Source organism: Protopterus annectens, chromosome 16.part0 (genome assembly GCF_019279795.1).
Source record: "Protopterus annectens isolate FY-2018-M chromosome 16.part0, PAN1.0, whole genome shotgun sequence".
Classification (NCBI taxonomy): Eukaryota; Metazoa; Chordata; order Ceratodontiformes; family Protopteridae; genus Protopterus; species Protopterus annectens.
Window position 1 is genome coordinate 500,675,377 of NC_056750.1, and position 12,465 is coordinate 500,687,841.

The window sequence follows — 12,465 nt, forward strand, 5'->3', positions numbered from 1 at the left end:
TTTTGATTGAGTTACTGAAATTGGACAAAGCCATTATTCTGTTACAGCCCATTCATTTAAACCCCTCCATCAAGTTAAATAACAGCATGATCAATCTTAATGATTTTCCTCTAATAAAAGACTTTCCACTCTGGGATATACACAAGTACAAAACCCCTATCACCAAGTGAATTAAGAGACACCTTAAAAGTATGTAAGAAATACATTATAATTTTACGGCAAATAAGAGAAATTATTACATTTATGTCCCAAAACCTTACGATTCCAGAGGATCAATTCCTCCAAGTATCTAACCTGATGCAGATTCTAACAAGCAAAAGGAATATGCTATCTCACTCACGTAACTACATAAATACACTCCAGTATCAAGGCAAGTTGATCTTTGCGAAATACTGGGACCAACTTGGGGTCACCTTTCTAGATGAGCAAAAAATTGTAGCCATTAAATCCACTATCTCATTTTCCCCACTCAGAAAACTCATCTATACACAATTTATGATTAACAACAACCTGTACTACACTCCTACACATCTTAACCATTTCAACCCAACATATCTCCTGCTTACCCCTGCTGCTCATTCCCACAAGCTGATATCTTACATATACTATGGTTCTGCCGCTACTCGCACAGTATTTGGTGCTCGCTGAGAGCGAGACTTGAAAACATGGGATACCATAAATCTACCCTCGCTTGGGAGATATCTATATTACACATTACTGACCTTAAGCTTACACGATTAAGACTTCATATCCTTATAACACTCTGCCTTCTAGTAAAATTCTACATCTTCAAACACTGGCTAGATCGGTCTAAAATGTCTTGGAAGGGTTTCAGTAAGTTGGCCATTAAGTATATTACTTCGTATAAGCTCATAATCACAAATGAGTGTAAACATGCATATTTTCAAAAGCCGCCATATTTGAACTTCTGGCAGACAATTCGGTGTCACTGATATAGTATCACTAGAACTCCCAAGTTCTTTTTACACTCGAAGATTAAGATCTGTGGTTATGGTTGGTATATATATCAAATAGAGGCTTCAATCTTTGAATTGCTTTGGTACCCCTCAAACATATAATTGTTCTATTTTATATTTAGTTTTGCTTACACCCTAGAGTTTGATTTATCCCATGGCAGCACTATTGTACATATTGTAGATAACTATTACTATGTTTTGTTTGTATGATCTATGATGTATCAATGTGATGTTTCTAACTGCAAATGTTTGTTTGAGTTTTGTCTTTAACAAAATCAATAAAAATTCTATTTGAAAGAAAAAAAAAATAAAACCTTACGTTCATCACATAAACTTAGTAAATATATGTAAATCCAACAACATGGCGGGTTTCTTTCTGTTCTCCAATACTGTCAGAAAATCCTGGAACCTTCTTCCCAGTGAACTTTCAACACTGTCCTCTATATCACTTTTAAAAAATAAACTGAAACTTTTCCTCAGAACACACTGGTTATTCCCCTGTACTAACCCTGACTAACTAACTTGCTCTTTACACTAGGTTCTGCTTACTCTCTACTTCTTAGTAACAAGTCCTTTTTTTTTCCTTGATAACAAAGACAACTTTTGCCTTCCAGATAATGTTACTGTTTGTACTGACATCTTCTGTGGATACTTACCTTAATACATATGTGAGAATTTGTTAAACAGTTATACAATGAGCTGCCATCATTGTTAAATTCTGTATTGTACCTGCATTGTGTTATGAAATTTGTGTTCTTGGAGCTTATCTCCCCGGGCCTCTCCTGAAAATGGACATATATCCAGTTAGACTAGCCTGGTCAACTAATGTAAAATAAATAAATGTTAAATCAGTTGTGCATGTACATAATGCACATGTCACTATTGCTGACTGTTGCCATCACATAAACCAAGCCTATTCTTATTCCATTCAGAGGTATCCACTGTCCTTTTCCAGGGCATGCTTCAGCAGTAGCAAATCCCATAATATCATTACAAGGCATTAGAGCTAGATAAGTCAAGTGTTACACTACAGCTGTAGAGCAATGTTGATTAGTAACCAGAAACAATACTATAGTAAACTCTGTACAGTGCATATTCTCAAAGTATACACACAAGGACCAGCTATGCTAAGGATTCCTTGGTCAACGTTTATTTCAATGAATGATGAGTGCTATCAATTATAGACTTCTTCAGATCATACCATTGATAAAGGTTATTTAAATGTTGCAACAAAGGGGCATGGAAGAGGCTGCCTGCCTGACTTGAATAGTCATTCTGGGGTGTACTTGAGTGCAGAATTGTGGTTGATGGAAAATTACTCTAATTTGCATAATAAATCCTGCAGTCACTGTTGTCCCTTGCTCCTCTTGTTTTACATAACTTAAATTGTACATTCACAAACATATTTAAAAGGCATTTAACAGCAATATTTCTTAAAAGTTATGAACAGTGCCACATAATATGTCCTTGCCTGATATATGCTGTTTTGTTTTATTTTATTTTATTTTACTCTAACATTAAAATGTCCCACAGTGTGGCTGATCAGTGTTAAAGATGCTGATGGTTAAAGAAGATTAAAAAAATCAGATGTCTTTAGCATGGGCATCCTCAGTCTGTGGTTAAACTGTTTGAACATAATATTTTAGATAACGTTGAGGAAGACTGCTTTTACAGGGAGGGTGAGCTATGACTTAATCTTGTTTGTTTGTCCAAGAGTGACACGTTGGTGGATCAATCTCTCTATAGCTACGAGGGACAGCTCGGCATAGAGGGTCTCTCTTCATTTCTCCATTATTCAATGTGGTTTATCAGGTAGTTGTGCTGTCGAACATGGCTCAAGGACCCTAGCAGATCTTTTAATGATTGGCCATTTAGGGATATATTTTTTGGAAAGATTGTTTAGTTGAATGTCAAGATCTTGCCCAGGGAAAAAACAAAATGTATTGAAAGCCCACTTTTACAGGACATCAGATATTTTGTGAAAGTAAACCATGCAGTGTGAACATTAACCAGTATGTAATAGCGGAGACTGTTGTCTCTGATCCTGCCTGCCTTTACAGGGTGTAATCAATCTTATTTTTGCTTGGAGTATTGGAAAGCACATTTCAGTGGAGTTATTTTGCCTCTGAAATTACAGGGGTATCCTCTACTTGCATGGGGGATTAGAACTTTTAGCAAGTGTATAACGCTTAGTGGATAGAGCTACAGGAAATCATCAAACTGCCAACAGAAAGCAACTTTGATTTTATAGCTGAAAAAAAAATAGAGAACCTAGCATAGTAACATCTGTGCAACTCAGAGGTGACTAAATAACATTTGCATCAGGATGATGGTGAAAATAATACAACGTTTTAGAGCACTTTTGCCCTGAAGATGTGAGTTCATCAGATCTTCATACATAAACCACGTTTATAAGTGATCATAATGACAATGTATCATAAACAAAAGAAACCATAAATAAACTATCTAAACAGTACAACTCACTAGAACTAGTTGTATCCTGTGTAACTTCTGGGGCTTTACCCCCTGGGCCTCCTTTGAAAAAATGCAACTGCACAGTTGTACTATCCTGGTAAACAAACATTAAATAAATAAAACTAAAAAGGTATAAAATAAGCAATGAAAAAAAAAATCATAAAAAAATTGTGTGTCTGAGCAAACCCTCTTTTTTGTACAGACTCAATACTTTTGCATAATGCTGAATGTAGTAGACAGTTATTTGAAAGAAATGTTTAGCTGTTAAACCAACATTCCTTCCAACATTTGGTATATAAAGTGCACAAGGTGTCAGACCAAACTGTATTATGGGATTGGCAGTTGGTAGACAATTCAGGTTCAGAAAGTGGGTGGGTGGAAGTGTTCCCTAAGAAGATTATTGGTTATCCCACTTAAGATTATGGTACCATGGTTGCGTGTCTCTAGCTTGGGTTCCCAGAGGGTTATTGTTCATGTCTCCTTGAGTTCCACAGATGTCTGTTCCTCCTTGTTCATCATATGGAAAAGAGGGTTGGTGCTGCTGCCAGGTTAGATAAGGGCTATCCATGAAGCTGTGGTGACCCTATAACTGGCTGTTATGAGGAACTGGGGGAGCTTGGTGAAGTTATTGGATAGTAAGTTGATCCAGATTAGTTATGTGGCTTGATGCTTGTTGACCTGTTTCCAGTGGAAAAAGGATTGTGGCTCTCTCAGTAAAACAGATTATGATTCACTCTTCTTAACCACCACTTTTGCCTCATGAGAAAGGAAAATTGACCATTTGCTGTTCATTTCCTCATTCAAGCCCCCCCCCCCCCAGTGACCAACTAGCACCCATGTTGCTGTTTCAGTCTGTGTCATCAGTGAAGCAGTACCCTTTGTCTTTGCAGTAAAGTGTCGCACTTAGACCATACTTTCAGAATAGCAGTGAGACTTCCTTGCATGTAATACTACATCCTTTTTGAGTTGGAAATATCCAGCGATAACTATTTTCTTCATGTTGATTCAGAGTTGACCTCAGGATACCATAATGATTGTAGGCAACACTCCTGCCTTCATTCACTTACGAGTCTCTTTAGCATACCACATCATCTGCCGAAGGATGACCTTGCTTAATGCATCCAGATGTTTTTTTTTTCTTTTATTATTGGTGATCCATATTTTTGAATTCAGGGAGGAGAAGGAAATACTGTAGCCACTGTGTTGCAAATATTCCCAAGATTTCTCAAATATCCCAGTTTTCTTCCCACTGCCAATATGGTTATTTTGGACTTACAATCCATGTAATGCAAGCCGTTGAGGTAAAGCATGGGTTTCTACCTGATGACATCCTGTAAGTGTGCCATGCTGCACAACTCCTCCTGTACTTTTGCCAGACAGAGCAAATACAGTACCCACTTCGCTGCCTGAGGGTAGCCCTCATCTTTAAAGCGGGTGCACTCCTGCAGCAAAGTGACTGCATACCATCTTTCTAATGAATTAGGGCTTGCCTTATGCTCCACTGGGTCAGCTGACATGCAGGTGACAAAATTAGCCCCTGCTCTATGTTTCACAATAAATAATTTTCCCTCTGCACTAACCGACTCGATTCTTTCTCCATGATTACTTCTCCTTGTCCAGACAGATGGCATTTCACAACTGGCCTATACAGTACCCAGCTTGATGTTTGGAGGTGCAGCCTGATGAAGTTAGTCTTTTAAAACATCTGATGTTTTTTATATTTTACTTAAGTGGCAGTTTATGCATTTTATTGAGAGGTGAGAATATATATCCCCAAGAAAGTGACTTTGCTACAAGCTTTTCTTTTTCTGCAAGAAGCCACTTAACTGGCTGTTCTACCCTTTCCACCATTTCGTTCAAGACATTGTTTGCCAACTCCTAGCTAGCTCAAAATGTCAAGCACCATTCATATCTTTACTCTCTTAGTGAGCACAGCCTCATTCTAGCTATTTGACATTTCTTCCTTTCCAATGTCCAGAAACTTAGTAACTTAAAAAAATACTAAACCCTTAGTACAATTTTATGTGATTCCAACTCATGAAAATAATGCCTAAAAAATCTTACACAGCAGATACATTTAGTTACCTAGAACTAATACAACTATAGTATACCATTTTAGATTGTATGCATTAGTACAGTTGTGTGCATGCATGTGTACATCTGTACTCACACACACATGTATAGACACACAAAGATATACACATATTTGATTTGTACTAACACAACTACAGTGTATCACTTTTAGATATTATGTTTCTGGGCTTTGCAGTCCAGATACAGAAAAGTGTGTGGGTTGATAGTACATGAAAACAGACTGTTTTCATTTTATTTATATAGAAATAATGATTCATATGCTTTGTGGAGCTATCAGAATATTTCCAGACTTGTCTTCTTAATCCATTGAAGCTTACTTTTTTCTTCTTTAGTTACATGTGCTGCTTTAATCCTGCCTTAAACACAGTCACTGCAGTACTGAATGGTTGGACTTGTACGCATAAACCTCTTTAAAACTTATGAAGCTTCCTCATTAAAAAGGAAAATACTGTTCTGTAAGACAGAAACCTATCAGTGTTTTTACTGAAAACATTTTTACAAGTATTTTATCTTTTTACAGTTGTGAACTTCCACTGACAGCAAGTGTTTACACTGCACAAATGTGACAGTTTAATAAAAGGGTAACATTACATCAACATACAAAGTGAGATTTCAAGGATTCCCACTTTCCTGCCTTTCTTTCTTACTAGGTATGCTGATATACCTGAAGTACCACAAGCAGATCATCATGGGGAAGCAGCTGCAGGTCTTCAAAGTACTTTCTTCTAGTTGAACGTGAGTTAACTGAAGAATTGCCATCTGCAAAATTCTTGCCACTAGATTGCAACTTAACAAAAGTAAATCTATCAACATCATCTGTATGTATATTCCCCCAGGTAATAATATAGCCACACTTGAAGACACCCTACACTGGCTATCATGTCATTACCCCCAAGAAACCCTACTACTTGGAGACTTAAACATAGACTGGGCACCTGTTCCTTAGAATCCTCTTCTACCCACATTAACCTGCGTGCATTTACACAAATCATAACTACCCCTACCAGGCTAGGTAAACCCAACCAAAAAGAAAGCATACGTGACTGGGTACTCGTAAATAGTAACCCCCAACTGTACACTGCTGGTACCCTCCCCGATGACCTAAGTGACCACCTTCTCACTTACATAGTTAAGCAAAAACCCATTAATCCACAACTTGCCCAGTGCAGGGGTGTCACACATTAATTGGTTAGCAGTGGTGGGATATCCACATCACATATTAATTGGTTGCCAGTGGTGAGTTAGCCACATCACATATTAATTGGTTTGTATTGGTGTGGATATTGAATTCCTGTAGCCTGTGTACAGTAGTCACTGATGGTGTTTGTACTCAATCAACCACTCAGTGAACATTCAGAGTTCATATCACAATTTTTTTTTTGTTAGCTTAGTTAGTCAGAGAGAGGAGGCAAGCATGTCAGCAGAGGAGTATGGCAAGCTGACAAGGAGCCAGTTGGCTGAGATGTGCCACGCTAAAGGACTGGTGCATGTCAACCTGACTAAAGCAGGCATGATTGCAGCTTTAGTCACAGCTGCATCGCAGAATTCCACCCAGGAGGACAATCAGACTGGCCGTGGAGATGTACAACTTTCAGAAAATGAACAGCTCAACCTTTCCACAGAGGACTTAAAATCCATCTGGAGTTAGAGAGACATGATTTGGAGGCCAAGCGTTTGGAAATAGAAGCAGCAGACAGACTGAGACATCTGGAGGCTGAGGAGAATGAGAGACAGAGGCAACATGAAAATTAGATGGTGACTCTTCACCAGAGTCATGCAGGTAAGGGGGAAGGGAGTAACCAAAATCCAGAAGCAACAAAGGTCAGCAAATTTCTTCCTCAATTTACAGAGGGAATAATTTTGATAGTTTCATTCATATGTTTGAGAGGATATGTAAACAGTATAATGTTGACCAAGGGCTCTGGGTATGGTTCCTGACCCCCTTACTGCATGGTAAAGCTGTAACTGCAATTTCTAAACTGTCTGATACTGATAGTTTAAATTATAATATTGTAAAAAAACTGTTTGCTAGAACGTTTTAAGTTAACACCTAAAAATTATAGGAAAAAGTTTCATGAGCACAGACACAAGGCAGATGAAAGTGTGTGTGAATATGCTGCTGAACTAAGCACTTATTTCATAGGTGGGTGAGTGGATGTCAGCTCACCACTTTTGAAGAGCTGGTGGACCTTTTAGTGAGGGAAGAAGCCCTTAGCAGCTTGCCTGAGGACATGAGAATCTGGTATGCTGATAGACAATGCAATACTGTAGATGAGTTGGGGAAGAAGGGAGACCTATACCTAGCAAGCAGGGCATCACTGCACAGGAAAGGGACACTCAGTGCTGCACATGGGTCTAAAGGAAACCATGGTGGGCAGTCCAGACTGCCCCAACAGAGTCCACCAGTAGCAGGGGAAGCCACTAGTCCAGGTACACGTCCAAGACCAAGAGTTAAATGTTTTAAATGCAACCAGTGGGGTCATATAGCCCATAGATGTCCACGGAGGCAAGGTGGGGAACAAAAGGTGGGAGAGCAAGTAAGTGGGAATGACAAAATGCCAACAGTAGGTTGTCTCAAGACAAGGGTACCAAACTACCACAAGAGGTTATATCCTATCTTAGTGAATGGGAAAGAGGCCATGGCTAAGTGAGACATAGCCTCTGACCTAACCATTGTGAAGCCTGCAATGGTTACAGAGGAGCACTACTTGCTTGGGCAATCTACTCCAGTCAGAGCTTTAGGTGAGACCACATTCCAAATACCTTTCGCTGGGGTTCATCTTGACTGGGAGGGTGGAAAAGGAAGCAAACAAGTAGGTGTGTTTGAGGATATCCGTGCAGATGTCCTGATAGGGAATGATTTTGATAATGCCGCACCATATGGGCATGCAGTTACATGCAGTCAGTCTTGGAAACAAGCATGTGGGTCTGGTAGCTTGGAGGAGACCCAAGATAGACTGCACATTTGCAGCCAGGACTGGTGAGGTGGTTACTTCAGGGAGGGAATCTACCCTGTAGCAGTGAAACTTAAGGTGAGCCACAGCTGGTTGTGGGTGCTGATATTCCCTTGGACAGAGTGACTGCAAGAACAGAGGTGAGTAGTAGTACCCAGGCTGACAATGAGGCACCGCTGTCAGAGAATACCAGACTTCCTGTGGAAGAGGAGCTGGTAAGGATTACAAAGAGAGAGTTGAGACAGGCTCAGCTCTCAGACCCTACATTACAAGGCCTGAGAGGTAGCTAGTGAGGCACCTGATTCTCAAGGGAAGGGGGAATCTGTATACTGGGACAAAGGGTTACTGTATAGAGAGTGGACCCCTGAGGGAGGGCTAGAGGATGAAAGAATACAGCAGTTGGTAGTGCCTAGAGCCTGCCATCTGGCACTTCTAGCCATAGCCCATGATATTACCTTGGCAGGTCAAATGGGCATATAATGTACAAAGAGATGTATTATGCAGAACTTTTATTATCCTGGGACTTCCAGAGATGTAACAGGGTACTGCAGAACCTGTGTGCAGTATCAAAAGGTAGGCAAGGCAGGAGAAAAGGTGAACGCTCCTTTGATGCCTTTGCCTGTGATTGAGGAGCCATTTCAGAGGGTAGCTATGGATATTGTGGGGCCTCTAAGTAACCCAAGTTCCACAGGGAAAAGTATATCCTAGTGGTAGTAGATTATGCTACCAGATATCCTGAGGCAGTGGCTCTGTCCTCCACTGAGGCAGAAAAGTTGGCAAATGCTTTGTTAGAGATTTTCATCAGGGTAGGTTTCCCAAAAGAAATACTGACTGACAGAAGTGCTAATTTCATGTCAGGCCTGCTGGCTTGTCTGTGGAAGTACTGTGGGGTGAAGCACCTACAGACCACCCGCTACCATCCCCAGACAACTGGTCTTGTTGAGAGGCTAAACCCTTCACTCAAGACAATGCTACAGGCATTTGCAGACCAGTTGAAGAGGGAGTGGGACAAATATTTGCCCCATCTGTTGCTTGCTTACAGATAGGTATCCTAGGAATCCACAGATTTTTCACCCTTTGAGTTGTTATATGGGCATAGGGTGAGGGGACCTCTAGATTTGATTCACGATCAGAGGGAGGGTGACTATGAATTCCACTAGGAGTCTGTTGTGGCATATGTCCTAATCTTCAGGACAAGGCTCAGGGAACTCGTGGGGCTTGACCCAGGAGAACCTGGCAGAAATTCAATAGCAGAAAAAGGTCTGGTATGACAGGAATGCTCAAGCTAGAGAGTATGCTGTAGATCAGCAGGTAATGGTTCTCATTCCTGTCAGACAAAACACGCTGCAGGCAGCCTGGGAGGGACCCTACAAGGTGGTAAGGAAGGTCAGTGACGTTAACTGCTGGTACCAAAGAAGGATGGCTGCACTAGGTTCTGTGTGGACTACAGGAAATTAAATAGTCACAGAGAATCAGACACTCACCTCATGCCTAGGACAGATGAGGTCCTAGAGCAGCTGGGTGGGGCTAAGTATCTTACCACCATTGATCTTACCAAGGGTTAATGGCAGGTGCCTTTGACTCCCAGTGCTAGAGAGAGGTCAGCCTTTGTGACTCCTTTTGGCTTGTATGAGTTCACAAAGATGCCATTTGGGATGAAAAATGCCCCAGCGTCTTTCCAAAGGCTGGTAGATCATATCTTAGGAGGAGATGTTATCCTTGTTTACCTAGATGATATTGCCATCTACAACAATTCCTGGCAAGAGCACCTTCAGCATGCCAGGGAGGTGCTGGGCAGACTACAGAAGGCAGGGTTGACTATTAAGCCCAGCAAATGTCAGGTGGGTATGGCAGATGTCTCCTACCTGGGACACTGAGTAGGGAGTGGTACGATCAGGCCAGAACCTGCCAAAGTAGAAGCCATGCATGGCCTGGCCTTACCAAAAAGCAGGTGAGGGCATTCTTAGGAACAGCAGGGCACTACAAAAAGTTCATCCCCTGTTATAGTACCATAGCTGCTCCCCTCACAGACCTGCCAAGGAAAAACAGGCCATATAAGGTAGTGTGGACCCCAGCATGTGAGCGGGCATTCCAGAAGCTTAAAGGAGCTTTGGGAAGACTCCCTGGGTTAGCCAGTCTGGATTACAGCAAATAATTTGTTGTGCAGGTAGATGCTTCAAACCATACAATGGGGGCTGCACTTAGCAGGTTTCTTCAAAAGAAGAAGAGCACCCAGTGGTTGATCTCAGTCGTAGGCTCCAATCCAGGGAGGAATGCTATGCAGCTGTAGAAAAGGAATGCTTAGCCATTGTATGGAAACTTCAGCCTTATCTGTATGGAAGAAAATTCACTTTAGTTACAGACCACAATCCCTTAACATGGCTACATCGAGCCACCCAGAAAATGCCAAGTTACTAAGCTGGAGCCTAGGGTTGCAAGGAAATGATATGACAGTGCAGCACTGCAGTGGGGTTAGCAATGCCAACACAGATGGGCTCTTAAGACATGGAATGGGGTAAGGTATTCCCAGATAAGCTCAACCCTCTCAAGCAATGTTTCTCAAGGGTCACTTGAAAAACTAGCTTGAGTTTTCGGGGAGGGGAGAAATATAACACTGTCAGCCCAGCTGTCTGGAATTTTGTAAATAATCATATACCATTTGTGAATATTAATATGATTCCTTTGCTTGTCTTGCAAATGTAAGATAACTATATGTTATGTGGAAATTAAACTACTGGTGCAGAAGTGTGTGTTGAACTGTATGTTATATACTGAGCTTTAAGAATGTAACCACAGTGTACAATACTGGAAAAGAACAGAAATGTATATAAACTATATGCCTGTGCAAATGAATGTTTTAATAGTAGAAGCTGGAACATACAGAGTTAACATGCAAAACCTCAAGAAAATAAGTTGAAAGTAAAGTGTTTTACGATTGTGTTATCTCAGTTTCAGTGCAGCAAACAGACACAATGTCTAGAGCTAGAGGTTTTTCTATTGTCTTGAAACAGATATAATTACTAGGTTTAAATGTAAGTGTTTAATTGTTTTATGACTTCCAGTTCTAGGCAAACATCTGAGAGAGAGATGTATTTTTGACACACAAATGTTAAAATTCTTAGTTTCTATTAGCCTGGGAACTGAAGGCAGGTGACAAAGAGTTATGCCATCCAGGATAACCCAGCAGTAAAATGTGATATTGATTTAAGAACTCTCTGAGAGAGAGAGAGAGAGAGAGAGAGAGAGAGAGACTGGCATTTTGTATCTTGTCTTTGAACTAGAAACATCAAACAAGTAATCTCCGTGGTATCCCCGAAGTCTCAAAACAACCCACTAAAGTGTAGTGGGTCTAAAAACAAAACAGTGTATGAAACTTCTCTGTGTGGAAGATTTTCAGTCCATATATTTCTAGTTTATCACTGTATATTAATCAGATCAGACAGTAGTAGAAGTAGCGAACGTAAACTCGTCAAGTCAAAAAGTAATAGTAGAAAATATATAATTCTACAGCATTACTAAGTATTCGAAAGTAATCCAAGCAAGGCAGGCAAGTCTGTTTCCAGTCAAAAATCCTTTATTAAGTACACAGACAAGTGAGCCAAGTAAAAAAAAAACAGAGTAATAATTTCCTCACAAGCTTTCTAAATATATATATACTTTTTATCAGGCATGGGAGTGGTTTATTGTGCTGTAAAACAAAGTGTTATTGGTACACATGTTAAATTCACATCTCTTTCCCCATCAGTATGACATTCGAGCTGGTCCTGCCCTACCTAGTAGCTGTCATAATAACATATAGCCCTAATGTTCTTTAATGGTACATCTTATTTAACCAAATTATTAAGCAGATTATTAAGTCTGTGATTTTATACAAGGCAATATGCTACATGGCTGGAAATATATCAACCTTAGTTCATTTTGCGATCAAAAATTATATATAAATATATACATATACATTTTGCATG

At 40.2% G+C, this 12,465-nt stretch overlaps 1 protein-coding gene across 1 annotated transcript in view; it reads right to left on the reverse strand.

Moving 5' to 3' along the window:
• Positions 1-12,465, reverse strand: part of ODF2 (outer dense fiber of sperm tails 2) — a 1,208,318-nt gene that overhangs the window by 242,918 nt on the left and 952,935 nt on the right. The window lies entirely within an intron of this gene.